Source organism: Rattus norvegicus, chromosome 5 (genome assembly GCF_021556685.1).
Source record: "Rattus norvegicus strain SHRSP/BbbUtx chromosome 5, alternate assembly SHRSP_T2T, whole genome shotgun sequence".
NCBI lineage: Eukaryota > Metazoa > Chordata > Mammalia > Rodentia > Muridae > Rattus > Rattus norvegicus.
In genome coordinates this window covers 97,495,366-97,513,004 of record NC_141538.1, presented here as the reverse complement: position 1 = coordinate 97,513,004, position 17,639 = coordinate 97,495,366, and the positions used below count along the sequence as shown (strand labels likewise).

Genomic DNA, 17,639 nt, shown 5'->3' with positions numbered 1-17,639 from the left:
TATGGAGTCACCCTCCTTCTCAGCTTCTTCCAGCTTTTCCCTAATTCAACCATAGTGGTTCCCGGCTTCTGAGTATTGGTTGATTGTACGTATTTGCATACTACTTTTTCAGCTGCTTATTGTGCCTCTCAGAGGGTAGCCATGCTAAGTTCTGGTCTTAAATCCCATAATAGCATCAGTAATAGTGTCAGGCTTTGGTGCCGCCCATAGCGATGAATCCCAAGTTCGGACTGTCACTGGGCTCCCTTCCCTCAGGCTCTTCTCCATTTTTGTCCCTGGATTTCTTTTAAACAGGAACAATTCTACATCCAATTTCTTGATTGTGGGATGACATCCCCATCCCTCCACTTGATACCCTCTCTTTCTACTGGAAGTGGACTTTCCACACTGTAGGGTATTTCATCTAAGGTCCCTCCCTTTGAGTCCTGTGAGTCTCTCACCTCCCAGATCTCTGGTAATGGTCCCCACCTCCTACCTCCCAAACTTCCCTGCTTCCACTCTTTCTGCTGACCCTCAGGCTTCAGCCTGTGTCCCTTCCTGATATGATACCTAATCGTGTTCCACTTTTCCTCTCCCTGTCCACTCTCTCATCCTGTTTCTCCCTCTGCCCCTGGTGATTGCTTTCTTCTCCTTCCCAAGTAGGATTGAGGCATCCTCACTTGTGCTATAGAGCCAATACAAACTATTTAAACAGTAATTTCTTTCTTTAATTATTTAGCTAGAAGAAAATTTCAAGAGTATGATATATATAATTTTGATTATTATATCCTCTTTATTTTTCAAGCATAACATATCATCTTATGAAAAGTTTGTTAGATAAACTTTTGTTATACTAACACATCCAGTTCTGATGTGTTAGGGCTGTCTTAATATTCAAAAGATAAACTTCTACCTCCTTTCCAGTCATTTGTGGGGCTTTGTTTCATGTTAAGTGTTCTATGAAGAGACATTAGCATTTCTAAAAAAATCCGATAGTTCCTGTTTTGCAAATTATTAAATATAAGAAATAATCTAAACAGATAATATAATGGAAATCATCACTGCCCTGTCTTGTGATCAAAATACATCTATTTATTGCCAGTATATTCAGGTGTATCAGACCAGAACTAGGAAAGATGTTTCTTTAGTGATGTCTCCGATCTTGTTTAAGATATCTCCCTAAGGCCCTCATTGCATCTTATCTGGTCTGCTAATGATTTGTGACTATCCCAATAAATCACACAATCACATTTTTCTTGTGTAATAACATAAGACATTATGAACTGCAAATCTAAGGGACTAAATGTCTTAGAAAAATGTACTCATGCATTTTGAACAACATTGTGCAGACTAGCAGACATCATGCAAAGTCTCAAGTTAACCCTTGAACGCAGCAAGGTTCATTAGCAGGAGATTAAAGATCCTTTTACTACTTGAATTTACTCTGCTCTGGGTCATTACAGACCAAACTAACAATATGGAAAGCACTTTCAATAATTCAGGAATACTTTGAAAAAAGGAATCATTTTGTGTGGGTCCTACATACTGATTTTACCTGCAAGTTGAGGGTTGTGTGAAATAACCTGGAACCTAAGTCCATCAGAGAACTAGGACCAAAATGTATGTTCTCCTAGGTATGGAAATGGAACCTGGTAGGCATACATCAACACATGAATGGAGAAATGTTAGTAATATGTACATAGAATTGTACTCAGCTGAAGTTTTGTCTAAAATGTATAAAGGACCAGAAAATTCAAATAAAGTTGATGGTTGAATGGTTTGACTTGGGGAGCTTAGCCCCATTCATCCACCCACACATCCATTGATCTACTAATCCAAATGTGTGTGACTGTTGGTCTACATGTTTGTGTGTAGGGTATATGTATATAACCATGCATGAATACTTGTGGAGTTGATTGTGACAGATGGGCTGTGTGGCCAGAGTGTGTTTGCGAATATATATAATCTGTACATATTTGCCTGTATGTAATTTTTCTTTACTCTTTTTCCATTGGATATTTTCTTTATTTACATTTCAAATGATATCTCCTTTCCCAGTTTCCCTTCCAGATAACCCGTATCCTATACTCCCTCCCCCTGCTTCTGTGAGGATGTTACTTATCCACCCACCAAATCCTACCTCCCTACCCTGGCATCCCCCTGCTCTGGAACCTCTGAGGCATCAAGCCTTCACAGGCCAAGGGACTCTTCTCCCATTGATGCCAGACAAGGCCATCCTCTGCTACATATGGGGCTAGAGCCATGGGTCCTTCCTTGCTTACTCTTTGGTTGGTGCTTTAGTACCTGGGAACTCTAGAGGGGTTCGGTTACTTGATATCGTTGTTCTTCCCACAGAGCTGCAAACCTCCCCAGCTCCTTCATTCCTTTCTCTAACTCCTCCCTTGGGGTCCCTGTACTCAATCCAATGGTTGACTGCCAGAATCCCCATTTGTATCAGTAAGGCTCTGGCAAAGCCTCTCAGGACACAGCTATATCAGACTCCTGTCAGCAAGCAAGTCTCGGCATCAGCAATAGTGTCTGAGTTTGGTTTATATGGGATGGATCCCCAGGTGGGTCAGGCTCTGGTTGGCCTTTCCTTCAGTCTCTGCTCCATACTTTGTCCCTGTATTTCCTTTACACAGGAGCAATTCTGGTTTAAAATTTATGGAAATGAGTACATGGCACCATCCCCCAAAGTCTGGTCTTGCCTAACCTCTGGATATAGTGTCCACAGGCTCTCCTTCCCTTTTGTTGGGCATATCAGCTAATCTCATTCCCCATTTGGTCCTGGGAGCCTTTGCTTTCCTGGCATCTGGGACTTTCTGGTGGCTACCCCCCAGTACTCTATTTCCCTTTGCTACACATCGCTCTTCAAATTCCTGATCCTGTTTATATCATTCCCTTCTCCTCCCATATCTGGTCCTGCCTCCTTTTTCCCTCTCCATATCTTCTCTTCCTCTCAAGTCCCTCCCACCCTTTGCCTCCTTTGAGTATTTTGTTCCCTCTTCTAAGAAGGACTGAAGCATCCACACCTTTATCTTTTGTCTTCTTGAGCTTTATATGGTCTGGGAATTGTATCTTGGGTAATTTGAGCTTTGGGCTAATATCCACTTATCAGTGAGTGCATACCATATGTGTTCTTTTGTGATTGAGTTATCTCACTCAGGATGATATTTTCTAGTTTATCCATTTGCCTAAGAATTTCATGAAGTCATTGGTTTTAATAGCTTAGTAGTACTCCATTGTGTAAATGCATCATATTTTCTGTATCTATTCCTTTGTCGAAGGACATCTGAGTTCTTTCCAGCTTCTGGCTACTACAAATAAGTCTGCTATGAACATAGTGAAACATGTGTCTTTGTTGTATCTTGGAGCATGTTTTGGGATATATGCCCAGGAGTGTTATAGCTGGGTCCTCCATTAGTACCATGTCCAATTTTCTGAGGAAATGGCAGACTGATTTCCAGAATGGTTGTACCAGCTTGCAATCCCAAAAACAATGGAGGGGTGTTTCTCTTTCTCCACATCCTCACCAGCATCTGTTGACACCAGAGTTTTTGATCTTAGCCATTCTGATTGGTGTGAGGGGGAATCACAGGCTTGTTTTCATATGTATTTCCCTGATGACTGAGGATGTTGAACATTTCAAATCTTAATTCTTTTCCGTTCCTCTTTCTCTGGTTCATAAAGAGTTAAGCAGCTTATCCAGAGAGGATTCTCTTTTATTCACTAGAGAAAGGAGCACCAGCAATAAATCTTTCACTAAATTCCTTGCTGCTAAATAGTATATGCTAATTACTAGATTTAAGCACAGCAATAAAAAGTTCAGGTTTTAGTGCTTAATGAAGCACAGAACAGTAAGAAAGAGTTAAATTTCCCTAGCATTCAACACTAATTAAAGCATAAAGATTTAAATAAAGCACAAAGATTTATAATGTTTAATCAAGCAGAGTTAAAGAAAAAAGAAGTCAGTATTTTTAACCATAACATAAGCAAGACCATTTATAGAATCTTTTAAAACTTACCCGCAAGCTTTCAGTATAGTTAGAGAACTAGAAGGCCAGATACCATCGGTCTTTAAAGCAACATCCAACATTGTGTCCAGCTTCATGTCATGCCAGGCAAGATCCCAGCAGTTTTCTTTTGAATATGAAGTATATTTTAATACAATCACTTTTTGCTCACACTGCATTAGTCTTGATTGTTAATGTAGAGGGAGTTATGTTTGTTTTTTCCTCTTGTATTTGAGATTATATATAATTACATTTTTTTTCTCTCTTCCAGTTTCTCCCTCCAGACCCTCCATATCTCCTTTGTTGCTCTCTCTCAAGTTCATGGCTTCTTTATTCTTTAATTTTATACAATATATTTCTATCATAGTTTTCTCCATCCCCAGTTCTTCCAATCCTCCCATTTACCTATTTGTTTTAAGAAGGGAGATATGAAGTTGAGATACAAAACAATCTTGAATAAGTCCATATTAAGTAAAGCTATGATCTCTTAAAAACTTACTTTCTGTTTGCTATAAAATGTCAGTGAGCTCTTATAATTTTGTAAAAGATTGTAGCATTACATTGTCTTGGTTATAGTTGCACGCTCACAGGGGGTTTGCTTTTTCCCTGTTTCTGAGTTTAGCATACCTACAGAGAGGTTCATGCATGTTCAGCATCTGTACAGGACACACACCCAGGCTTCCTGATGTTCAATTTTCTCTCATCTGTGGATCCCTATTTTCTCTATTTGATCATCCACAAATAGCACCTTTTCTATAAGTTCCTACATAAATATTAACATACTAGTGGTCCTGCTAATCTTTCTGTAAGCTACTACTTATTGCCTGAGCCTATGATAGTGAAATCAACAATAGTGCAAAGTTGAAATTTCAAGCCCTAAGTGAGCAGAAGGGCATCCTGTGTTGTCAGTAAATGGTCTGGACAAATCTGCTTCTCTCTCTGCTGTTCTAGAAAAAAGCTTTCTTCTAACAAATCTGGCAATCTAAGATGCTTGAATAGATAGCATTTAATAGGTTGATCAACCTTAAAGTCTCATCTCAGGCTTTGATCTATCCTTGTCTCTTCATGCTGATTCCTCAGAAGTGTTTGGTAGTAGGGCAGAAATGGGAACAGTTTTAAATTACAGCTGTAAAATGTCCTGGTGCCAGGTGCACAGGTGAAAAGAGGGTTAAATTTGCACTTATCTTTTATGTGCCCACAGGGCCTTATTTGCTGGTGTTTGAATCTCAGGGAAAAGCAGTAGGAAGTCTAAGCATTTTGCTGCGTCTGCTACAGCGATCCCATGAGAGTATTGCACTGTATCTTCCCATTATTCATTGTCACTCTGCTTCTAAGCAGCAATGCTTCTGAGGACCTCGTGCAATCGTGCAGAGTATGCTTTACTTTAGCTCATGAGACATTCCAGGAAAAAATGATGTCATTGGGGATATGCTTCTAAAGCAGATATGATCTTGCCGTGAACAGATGAGCTTATCCACTATATTTAGGAGTCTCAGAAAAGATAGCTGCTAATGAGTTACCATTTAGATTAAGTTACAGAAACTTTAAAAGAACTTATCCTTGTGCAGGGTGACAAAATAGTATTTAAAATGTTCAATCATTCCATGCATATCCACTAGCAGACAAAAATATATGAGTTCAGTAAAATAAAAATACAGTGAAAATATACGAGTCACACCCTGATTGCCAATGTAATTTAATTTATGATTCCTGGTTCATTAAATTTTTATCAAGCGATAAAGCTAAGAAATTATTGTTTTGTATGCTTCAATTTTAGACTGTAGTAAAAACACAGGACAGGAAATATTCTAAATATAATGTGCTTGTTTTAGCAGATATCTTATTTTAGGTCAATAAGTGGCTTATTGACCTCTTGAGAAAACTATTTTCTCTAGATAAGATTTAGAAGCTGGTTCTTTTCATCTGGGTTTTCTAGTTCTATCAATTTTATATTTCTATTTATTTTATTTTTAGCACATTCAAAATTGATACTGAAAACTCTCCAATGATAGACTTTTATATACTTTCAGTCCTTTTAGTTATAACCATATTATTCCCAAACCACAATTTTTAAGGGTAAGGCAAAATAAACATAGTTTGCAATAGCTGTTTCTAAATGCTATGTTTTTCCCATAGTCATACAATATTTTTCTGTGAGTTGGTTAAATTTATTTTTCTCCAAAGAGAATACATGTATTATGAAAAATACATGCATTTTTACATTCTCAATTTTCAGAAAGGGTGGTATGTATTTATTAACATTAAAGAAAATGCTTGTAAATGTTGTACTCTTCAAAACAAAGAGAAATTGTGAAAGAATATCACTCTCACCCATGTAAATCTTGTTTGCAGGAAGGTGGAGTTGAACAATAATAGCTTTGAAACAGATTATCTAATTTTCCAACAGTGCCTTTTGCACTTTGTTTGAAATTGAGACCAAAGAATCCATTTCAATTTCATTAAACACATTTAACATTGAGGACTCTCAAAGATCAATTACATTTTTCATTTAATACTTTCATGTAGGATTCTTTTTCTCATTTTTTCTCATATCATTAAAAGAAACATCCCTTGCATTACATGAAAATACTTAAGCCATTTTACCCTGTGACTAATTTATAAAAATTATACTTTCTGCTTACATAAACGGGTTAAAAATTCACTCATTTCTCACTGTTGATGGCAGTCTACAATAAGAAGGCATTGAAGAAATTTATCCCTTTCCCATCCCTCTGTCTTAGAAAGTAGTACTCCAAAGACTTGAAATAATTATTCTAAAATTCCACATGTTGATTTTCATAGTTATCATTTTAAATCTCCAAAGGGTAGTTTAGCGACCTATTGAGGAAACTCGTTTTCAATTTTAAAAAGATTCAAAAGTCTGTCCTCAAACAAATTTGAACCCTCTGGCATCAGAATCACTTCCTTTTGGTTCTCCATACAGTGCTGGACAGTGTGGTAAATAGAGAGGATTACTCATTTATTTTGGAAAAATCAAGGATGAATAAGGAGGGATTATGTCCTACATTCTCCTTAATAGTAAAGGGATACCAGGGCTTTGTCAATGTCTATGTGTATAGTAAAAATTATTAGTAAGACATTAGGACCATGCCTGTTCTATTGTTGTATATAAAATGTTTGATTAATATTGGGAGGGTTGCCTGTTGAATTGAGGTCCTTAATGTATAATGTCTAATCTCAACACATTCCTAGTCCACAATTCTCAACATGCTACAATGGGGAGGTCTTTGGGATTCTCTGGTTTCTAGTACATTCTTTTGTTGCCAACAATTAACCAAAAACTTCCATTTTATTTCTTCCTCAACATTGAGTTTGTGCTGATAGTGGCTTACCTAATTGTGGGGTTGATACCTTCATTCACTTATTCTATTCCATTTTATCATATATTTCAACTTGTTAAATTCCATTAGTGTTTCTTTATAAGTAGGATTTTTTTATTTCAGAGCTGATCACTTTGCCTTGAAATTTATTTTAAGATGAGGTATTTTAACTTTATTTCAAACTTTCGTCAAAGGGATTTTAGAAAGTAAAGTCGAAGTTCAATACTATATATTTTCATAAGACACATAAAATGGTCTCAAACAGATAAAATTATTGCAAACATTAGTCAAATCCTATGACAAACTTGGTTAATACAGAATCACCCCCACATTGTAAAGTGAATATACAGGTTTTCCATTTTGCAATGTGTTTGAGCAGTTGGTAGAATCCTGGCAGTGTTAACACGTTTAGAGTGCATGTGTTTCCTAAGGCTGCATGACACCTAAATGCTCCGCCCATTTGATGATGGACCATCACTCTCCTATTATAGGTGGTAAATCTGAGCTCAGTAAGTTAATGGCCTTTAGAATGTTTGTCCAAGCTTACTGGGAATAACTTCAGTGAGTTAACACTCTATTTACCATTTAGCTGTCAAAAAGCTACTGTGTTTAAGTCAAATATGTTAAGAAGAAAGGCTTCCAAGGAGGCCCCAGAAAGCAGATGTCACTAATCCACACTTACTGTCAATCTTTATTTGCCCTGGCTCTTAGCAAAATAATTAGTAAAATAGTATCCATCTTTGAAATACCTTGTACCACATGTACTTGGGAGATTGTGAGCAGCCATGATACACTGTCATACTTGTGTTCAATTCCTCTCAGGGGCAGACCAGAGGGAGCCTAGAGATGAAATGAAGTCTAATTAAAATTATAATTTAAACTGATACATATGCCTCCTGTCTTTGAAACACATATTATAACATATGCTTCTGATTTTTGAATACAGGTCAAAGGCAGTAGTAAAAAAAAGTCATCTTCTCTGGCCAACAAATTAGGAAATTGTTCATAAGACAGTCAAGTTGTCAGAGTTGGGCAATTTACAATTGAATAAAAGCTGGAAGAAAGCTAAGGTAGGAGGACCAACAGTCTCAATTTAACCTGGACCCCTAAGATCTCTCAGATATTGAATCACCAACCAGGCAGCATATAACAGCTGACACAAGGCACCCCCAACAACAGCAGAGGACTCTCATGTCTGGGTTCAGTCAGAGAAGATGCACCTAACCGTCAAGAGACTGGAGGCTCCAGGGTGTTTAGAGGTCTGGTGGGGAGCAGTGAGTGAGATGAGGATATCATCATGGAGACAAGGGGGTGAGGGCGAGGAGGTATGGGATGTGAAACAATCAGAGGTTGGACTGGGAAGGAAATAATATCTGGAGTTTTAAAAAGGAAAAAGTAAAGATAAAAGAAATGAATTTGTAGGTAGTTTCAAATTGACAATTTGTGGACTAGAGTCTGGAAGAGGCTTGAGGTGACCAGATTCAGGTTAGAAAGTATTTAAGATACAGACATGGCTTCAACCTGGCCAGTTACTGGGCAAAGAGGGAAGAGAAACTTCCTTCGAGAAACCTGAGCTGAATAAACAATTCTGATGGATGCGTAGAGGTGAGGTCATAAAGTGTGCTTATGAGAAAGTACTATCGCAGTGCGGCTCTGCCAGTGAGCTCACTAAGAAATGCATGGCCTTGTACTCACAAAGGTCATCATGCATAACTGTTTATTCTAGTTTTTACTAGATAATACACATTTGATATATGTTCATGAGATTATTTTATTTTACACACTAAAAGACATTCAGGAGAATTGCTTTTGGTCTATTTACTTTTCCCTGAAATTGTGCTCCTTACAATCATCAGACATTCTCTGTCTACAATCTATTCTGCAAAGTTCCGTTTACAACAAAAAACCTACTCATTTTTTTTGCATTTTCCCCTACATTTTGTCTCCCTTACCACTTGCATGTTATTGTTACTTTACTATTTAACAAAATAAATCACAGAATAAATATCTCTGTGTTTCTGTGATAAAACATTCTGACATACATGGACTGACCCTGGACTCTGACCCCATAGGTAGCAATGAATATCCTAGTAAGAGCACCAGTGGAAGGGGAAGCCCTGGGTCCTGCTAAGACTGAACCCCCAGTGAACTAGACTGTTGGGGGGAGGGCGGCAATGGGGGGAGGGTTGGGAGGGGAACACCCATAAGGAAGGGGAGGGGGAGGGGGATGTTTGCCCGGAAACCAAAGAATTATTATTAAGTATTAAATAAATTAAAAAAAAACATTCTGACAAACAGGAACATAGGGAAGGAAATGGTTCATTTCAATGTATAGGTTACAGTCCATCATAGAAAGGAGTCACAGGCAGAACTCAGGTAGGAACTTAAGCAATGCTCACAGGCTCATGATTATCTAGCACACGCGCGCATGTGCACACACACACACACCTTGTAACAAGAGCTTGGCAAGTGTCTCTAGCTAACCTGGTAATCGTGAATTTCAAGGTGATATCAAACTCACAAAGATACCCTGCCTTAGGTTCCCAAGAGGTAATATTTTGGGTGTCCAACCCTATTCCCCAGCTTTAAATTCTAATGTATTTTTAAAATTGTTTGGAAAGTTTCAACGATGATATAATGGCAATACAATCTGATCTTCAGATCATAGATTTACAAATTCTATATTCACTTATAAGAAAATCAACCATGATCTCTTATAAGAGATCAACCATGATCTCTAGTCTGGAGTACACTGGAAGAAGAGTGTAAAACCAGTAAACATGACTTCCACTGTTCTCCTGACATTTAGCATCTATGTCACTGTGTAACTTTTAGTCATGAACAGAATTATACTGCACCTAGAATTGCAGGTAGAGTCAAACAACCTGGATTTTAACCCTAGTTCTATCAAATTACAGACTAGTAGATCTTAGCAAAGTAAGTAAAGTTCTCTGTGCCAAATTTTTATTTTAAAAGAAGATAAAACAATGTACCTTGTACTTCACAAAAAATGCTTGGACATTAATACACTCAGGATTGGGGACAAGAAGCTGGTTCAATAGTTATAAGAATGCCCTGTTCTTGCAAAGGACCAGAGTACAGTTCTCAGAACTCAGTTATTTCAGGATATAGCTATAGACAATAGTCTATAACTCCAGCTGCATGGAATATGTACAGTCCTCTGGACTGTATAGATATCTACATATAGGTGGACATATGGTACAGTCTATCATCTGTCTGTCTGTCTGTCTGTCTGTCTTTCTTTCTCACATATACAAATACACAAGCACACATAGAGATACTAACATACAAATAATAATAAAAATTACTTTCTACTAAAAAGAAGAAAATAAGAAATTAAACATTGTATATAAAACATGTTGATATATAGTAACTTCTAAATATTGTTCTTATTTCAGTTCTCATAACTGCAGGGTCACTCCAACTAGCACAAGTACAACTGGCATACCTGTTCTTAATTTGTTAGATTTTTTAATATTTTATTTGTTATTCCACAACAAGGTTTCAGATTTCCCAGACTACCCTTAAATTTAGTATGTACCAGGATCTGAGTTGAATTCATGGTAGGATTGCTATGAAACTTTGAACTCACACAAAATGGAGGAAAAATGGGTGAACTAAAAGATTTTAGAGGAAAAAAGTCTAATATGTATACATGTGAGAAATAAATGAAATACATATTAAAAATAATCAAGTTAGTGATTGACAGACCCAGGAGCTATGGTCTCCCACTAGGTTAGACCTGTACTTCAGTGAGAGTGAATGAGCAACAATTTCATAGAGAGAATCTTCTAGATGAAATAAATATCAGAGACTTAAGTGTGTGTGGTGAAGGTGACATGAGGTCAATGATGACAGAGACCTGAACTTCTTGGTCAGAAAGGGTAGAAATTGTACAAAGTGTTTTCATAGTCATATGCAAATGTTCTCCCTGGCCATTGAATGGTTACCATTGATCTGAGTACCTTTGCGGTATAATTCGGCCTTCTGCTATTAAATGTAGGGTATTTTTTGAGCCGTTGAATTCTAGATGATATTTCTTTGTTTGCTTGATAAATATTCAGCTTCTGATTTACATATCTTTCATTTAGGTGCATGGAGGAGTGTTTATTCTGATTTTTATTTTACCTTCGCTGTTATCTCAATGTTTTGTATTGCTTTATACCATTAAATTAAAAGTGGTAAACTTTGCAATCATATTTCAGTAATTTGAATATGGAAGAAGTCAGCAGATAATCATGACAGTTTGGTAGATCAATCCTTCATATTTCAGTGAGAAAACTTCTAGATACCCAATTAGAAAAATACCTGGTATCTTTATTTTTCCATTGAAATTCAGAAAATCAAACACAGACTTCCAAATCTCATGCATAAAATCCAAAGTATGTCTTAATAAATTACATTATCTTTCATGGGAACAAAAGTGTTTTTATGATCACTCAAGAAACTCTTCTCCTATCCTATGGCAGTATAGAACAGAGAAATGTTTAAGGACTTTAGATAAGCTTTCAATACTCTGGAATATATTACCTTATACTAAATAACTGAAATCCCATTTTGACTGTGATTTATTAAAAATAATTTATCAATTTCACTAGTCTGTAAATACTCCAAAGCCTTCTCATTGATTTACTTAGATGTGCAATATATAGTCCTCATATGTGTGGATTAAAGGTGTCCCCATTTTCTTCTTCAGGGGAATCTTGAGGAGTTGTGCACTTTCCATCCCCCAGACACCGCTCCCCTTCGGGGGAGGCTCTTACTTGGTAAGTCTTACACATCTTTCTTTGTGAGCTCGGTTTAGTGAAATCTGTGTGCCTATCTTAATGTAGAACAGAAATAGAGATGCCAGGAGGCACTAATTGGTGCATTATTTTAAAGGAGGGATAATAGCTTTGCTACTCTTTTCAATTATTCAAATAATAAAAAGCATTTTGAAACCTGCAGTTGTAAAATTTAAATTATATGCTAGAATAGATATGATGATCTTCTGATTTTAGAAATAGCTAGACTTATGCTATCATTGCTGAGCACCTTTCTTTAAATAAATTATGAACAATAGGTTAGATTATAAGCAATTGTGGAAGAACCATTCTTCAAGAGAGCTAAAGCTACAATCATATTCAATTCTTCAGGTGTTATGAGGATCGCGTTCAGGCCACTATTGCTTAAATTACCTAAAAGCATCTTTTATCCTCACATAATTTTCTTTGTTTTATTTTTGAGACTGGGTGTGATAGTGTAACTCAGGCTGGCCTTGAACTTTTAATCCTCCTACTTCAGTCTCTGAATGCAGGGATCCAAGGTATAAAAACTACCCTGCTTTTCTTTATGCACTAGAAACCTTTTTGTAAATGGCATTTAATTTTTATTACATATGTATGTGTATATAAGTATAGTATGTGCACATGTAAGTGTGAGTGCCCTTGGAATCTCAAAGTGGGCATCTGTACGAGCTATAGTTCCAGGAGTTGTGCATCACCAAACATGAATGCTAGGAGCTCAACTGGGGTCTCTGCAAGATCTGCATGCTCTCTCAAACGCTTAGCTACCTCTGCGACCCCAATCACTAGAAACTTGGAAGAGGAGCTCACTTATATGTAACTATAAATGCTAAGCTTGAGGATGATAAATTTGCCTGTAGAATTGAAATGCTTGCTATCCTCAGCATTCACACAAACACTGGCTATTTTTGGTGGCCTTGCCTAAAATTCCAGCATCAGAAGGTAAAGACAGATGGACAAACCACAGACCAAGGTGGTTAGCAAGAATTGGCATATGGACAAGCTGCAAGTTTGACTGAGAGATCCTGCCTCAATAACGAGGTGAAAAAGTTATTGAGATTGAGTCCTGACCCACCTCAAGCCTCATGTACACCCTCTCACATGTAAACTCATACATGTGCACTCACCCACATGTAAACCATGTACACACAAATAAAAACACCATACGCTCAAACAACTTTTGAAAATGAAATGGGATTGACACTGGTATAACACATACTGTGGTAGGAAGTGAACTTTTACAATTATATATTATAAGGAAATGGTGGCTGTGAATGAAAAATTGAAGAGCACTAGAGCAGTACCTGGTAAACATATCTTAATATATCAATCGCAGACATTGAGGGAATAGGAAAATTCCATAATGGCCATTACAGAAAAACCAAATAGCCAAATGATTGAAAAAGAAACTCTATATCACAGGGACTGTCTCCAAAGTATTTCTTTAGGTAAATTTGTAGATCCCACTACTGTTGCTGTGTATTAAGTTCCCTTAGTGGAATTAGCTCCGTACTGTGGTTGTTTCATTGTCTTTTCCTCCCTTCTTTGCTTCCTTCCTTCTTTCTTCATTCATTCTTTCTTTTCTTCCTTCCTCCTTTCCTTATATTCTTCCTTATTCAATTATATCCTTAGTCGTGAACTAGAAGATGTTACACTCTAAAGAAAAGACATTCATGAGATGAGAGTAGTGAGAATTCCATTGAACAATATCTCTGTAAACATGAAACTGGAGTATATCTGAGTTGCTCCTCGTAGGGCACCAGATAACATTCTCTACGCATGATCATGAGTTCCATGTTCTTGGCACCTATGCCGGGAGCTCATATTTGGTGAGTCAAGCTCCTTCTCTATTCTAAAAGGAAGCAGCTTTGATACTAAATGATATATCCTGGCACGCCAGATTGTCAAAACACCATTAACCTCTAATATTACTGAGTACACACCCTACTTATCTAAAGTTGCTTCTCATTTAGGACTAAATATTTCTAATACAATTTGAAATCCATTTAAATTTTTGTTACTCAGAAATGAATTTTCCATTTCTCATACCTTTAGAAATCTAATACTTCTCAGAAATGAAAATCTATTTTCTCCACACTACTGCTTTATAAAACTTAAAATAAATTTATCCTAGAACAACCCTTTGAGTCCTAAGTTCTCATAATTCCCAATCGCCTGCACACACGGATGAAGCATCACATAAAACTATTATATATCAGGGGTAAATTTCTCTCTTACGAGTTGGAACAAAAGCTGTCCAGCACATTTTACAAATGTTATCTCAAAATATGTTTTGCCTTCTGTAGTGATAGAAATGGCCCATGACCTTCATCTAGACAGAATGCCAGATTCAGTAATTTTGCATACACACTTTGCATACACACTTTGCTGTTCAGTATTGTCAGTAGTGAAACACTTAACAAAGTTATTTGAGCATCTATTATTAACCACATGCATGAATTCTATGTAACAGCAAATTAGTTTATCACCCTTCTAGAACATAATGGAGATTTTAACAGCACTGTGCAAGGTTTCTGATGAAGCAATCAACCTCAAACCAAATAGCACAACCATAATAATCACTTATGTGGCTGAAGCGATGTCTCTGCTCTTAAGAGCACTTGCTGTATCTCCGGAGGACTGAAGTCTCCAGATGGGGGTAATAGGAACAGAACTCAGTTTGTCTCAAAGAAAAACAAGTGCACTTAACCTCTGAACCATCTCTTCAGTCCCTAATCAGGATTGTCTGAGTATGTGGAAAACCACAAGTGGTCTCTTTTTTTTCCTCTCACATGCCACTAATGTATTTAACTCTTCATTCCCCCTGACATTTGTTCTTGTCAGAGATATCTCTCCCAGGAGTTACCATCTGCTCTGATCTTCTCTCAGGTATCTACCCTCATTACTTAATAGATCAACTGATAAACTCATCTAGTCTTATCATGAGTGATTCACAGCTCAGGACATGCACATCAATATATCCTCCACACATTTTGTTCCTGAGAACTCAGCAGGATTATTTCTCACCATGATCATATCTCAACTTCCAACACATTAAAATTTAACTCACATTTTCCCCCTGGAAGCCTCTTATCTTTCCCATTCCTCTGAATTTAAGGGGCTACTTTCCCAGAAAGAAAAATTTCAATTCCTTTAAATGTTCCTGTCCTTTTCAATTTTCTCATGTTGTCTTATCAGTTATGATTTTGAGGATAAGAAAAGTATTACAGAAGTTAAAAATATAATGTATTTTACTTTAAACATTATTCAATATGTTTCAATAAAAACTATGCTATAAATGAAAATTAAACATTTTTTCCAAAAGAAGGAGTTGACTTATCCCAAGTCTTATGGTTTCCTTATGCTGTCACAAAACGTAATGAGGAATAACTTGGACAGAAGGAGTTTTACTTCATATTACACATACAAACCACACTCTGTACTCAAAGGAAGGCAAGGCAAGAACATAGAGGTGAGAATTAAAGCAGAAGCTTTGCAGTTTGATGAGGTCCCATTTGTCGATTCATGATCTTAGAGCATAAGCCATTGGTGTTTTCTTCAGGAAATTTTCCCCAGTGCCCATGTATTCGAGATGCTTCCCCACTCTTTCTTCTATTAGTTTGAGTGTATCTGGTTTTATGTGGGGTGCTTGATCCACTTGGACTTAAGCTTTGTACATGGTGTAAAGAATGGATCGATCTGCATTCTTCTACATGCTGACCTCCAGTTGAACCAGCACCATTTGTTGAAAATGCTATCTTTCTTCCATTCGACAATTTTATCTTCTTTGTCAAAGATCAAGTGGCCATAGGTGTGTAGGTTCATTTCTGGGTCTTCAATTTTATTCCACTGATCAATCTGCCGGTCTCTGTACCAGTACCATACAGTCTTTATGACTAGTGCTCTATAAAACTGCTTGAAATCAGGGATGGTAATTCCCTCAGAAGTTCTTTTATTGGGGTTGGGGATTTAGCTCAGTGGTAGAGCACTTGCCTAGCAAGCGCAAGGCCCTGGGTTCGGTCCCCAGCTCCGAAAAAAAAAAAAAAAAAAGAAGTCCTTTTATTGTTGAATATAATTTTCACTATCCTCGGTTTTTTGTTATTCCAAATGAATTTGCACATTGCTTTTTCTATCTCTATAAAGAATTGAGTAGGAATTTTGATGGGGATTGCATTGAACAACCCCCACACCACCTCATACCAGTTAGAATGGCTAAGATCAAAAACTCAGGTGACAGCAGATGCTGGCGAGGATGTGGAATAAGAGGAACACTTCTCCATTGTTGGTGGGATTGCAAACTTTTACAACCACTCTGGAAATCAGTCTGGAGTGACCTCAGAAAATTGGACATTCCACTACCTGAGGACCCAGCTATACCTCTCCTGGGCATATACCCAAAAGATGCTCTAACATACAACAAAGACACATGCTCCACTATGTTCATAGCAGCCTTATTTATAATAGCCAGAGGCTGTAAAGAACTCAGATGCCCTTCAGCAGAAGAATGGATTAAAAAAGTGTGGTAAATCTACGCAATGAATACTACAAAGCTATTAAAAACAATGACTTCGTGAAATTCATAGACAAATGGATTGAACTAGAAACTATCATCTTGAGTGAGGTAACCTAATCACAGAAAAACACACTTGGTAAGCACTCATTGATAAGTGGATATTACCCCAAAAGCTCGAATTACCCAAGATGCAATTCACAGACCACAGGAGCTCAAAAAGAAGGATGACCAAAATGCGGATGCTCCCACTCCTTTTTAAAAGGGAAAAAAAATATCTATAGGAGGGGATATGGAAGCAAAGTTTAGAGCAGCTACTCAAGAAATGGCCATTCAGAGCCTGCCTCACACATGTCCCATATATATACAGTCACAAAAACTAGATAAGATTGATGAAGTTAAAAAATGCATGCTGAAAGGGACCAGATATAGATCACTCCTGAGAGACACATCCTGAGCATGTCCAATACAGAGATCAATGCTAACAGCAAGCCACCAAACTGAGAACAGGACCCCCTTTGGGGGAGTTAGAGGAGGTATTGAAAGAGTTGAAGGAGCTTGCAACCTCATAAAAACAACAATGCCAACCAACCAGAGCTTCCAGGGACTAAACCACTACTGAAAGACTATACATGGACTGACCCAGGGCTCCAACTGCATATGTAGCAGAGATTATCCTGTTGGGGCACCAGTGGAAGGAGAAGCCCTTGGTCCTGTGAATGTTGGGCCACCAGTGCAGGGAAACATGGAGGGCCAGTAAGGGGGATGTATGGGGGGAATACCCATATGGGGGAGTCGAAGTAGAGGGGATGGGTGCTTATTGACAGGAAACTGGGAAGGGGAATAACATTAGAAATTTAAGTAAAGATATATATCTAAGAAAAAAATTAAAAAAAAAAGAAAATAAATTACAAACTGATGTTCCTAATACACACACACACACACACACACACACACACACACACACACAAAGAATTAAAGCAGAAGCAGC

At 37.4% G+C, this 17,639-nt stretch overlaps 1 protein-coding gene across 1 annotated transcript in view; it reads left to right on the top strand.

The window, feature by feature from the left end:
• Positions 1 to 17,639, top strand: part of Ptprd (protein tyrosine phosphatase, receptor type, D) — a 2,326,896-nt gene that overhangs the window by 592,385 nt on the left and 1,716,872 nt on the right. Inside the window, 1 exon segment of the mRNA NM_001427220.1 lies at positions 12,051 to 12,120. The gene's annotated coding sequence lies outside the window, so the exon portion shown is untranslated.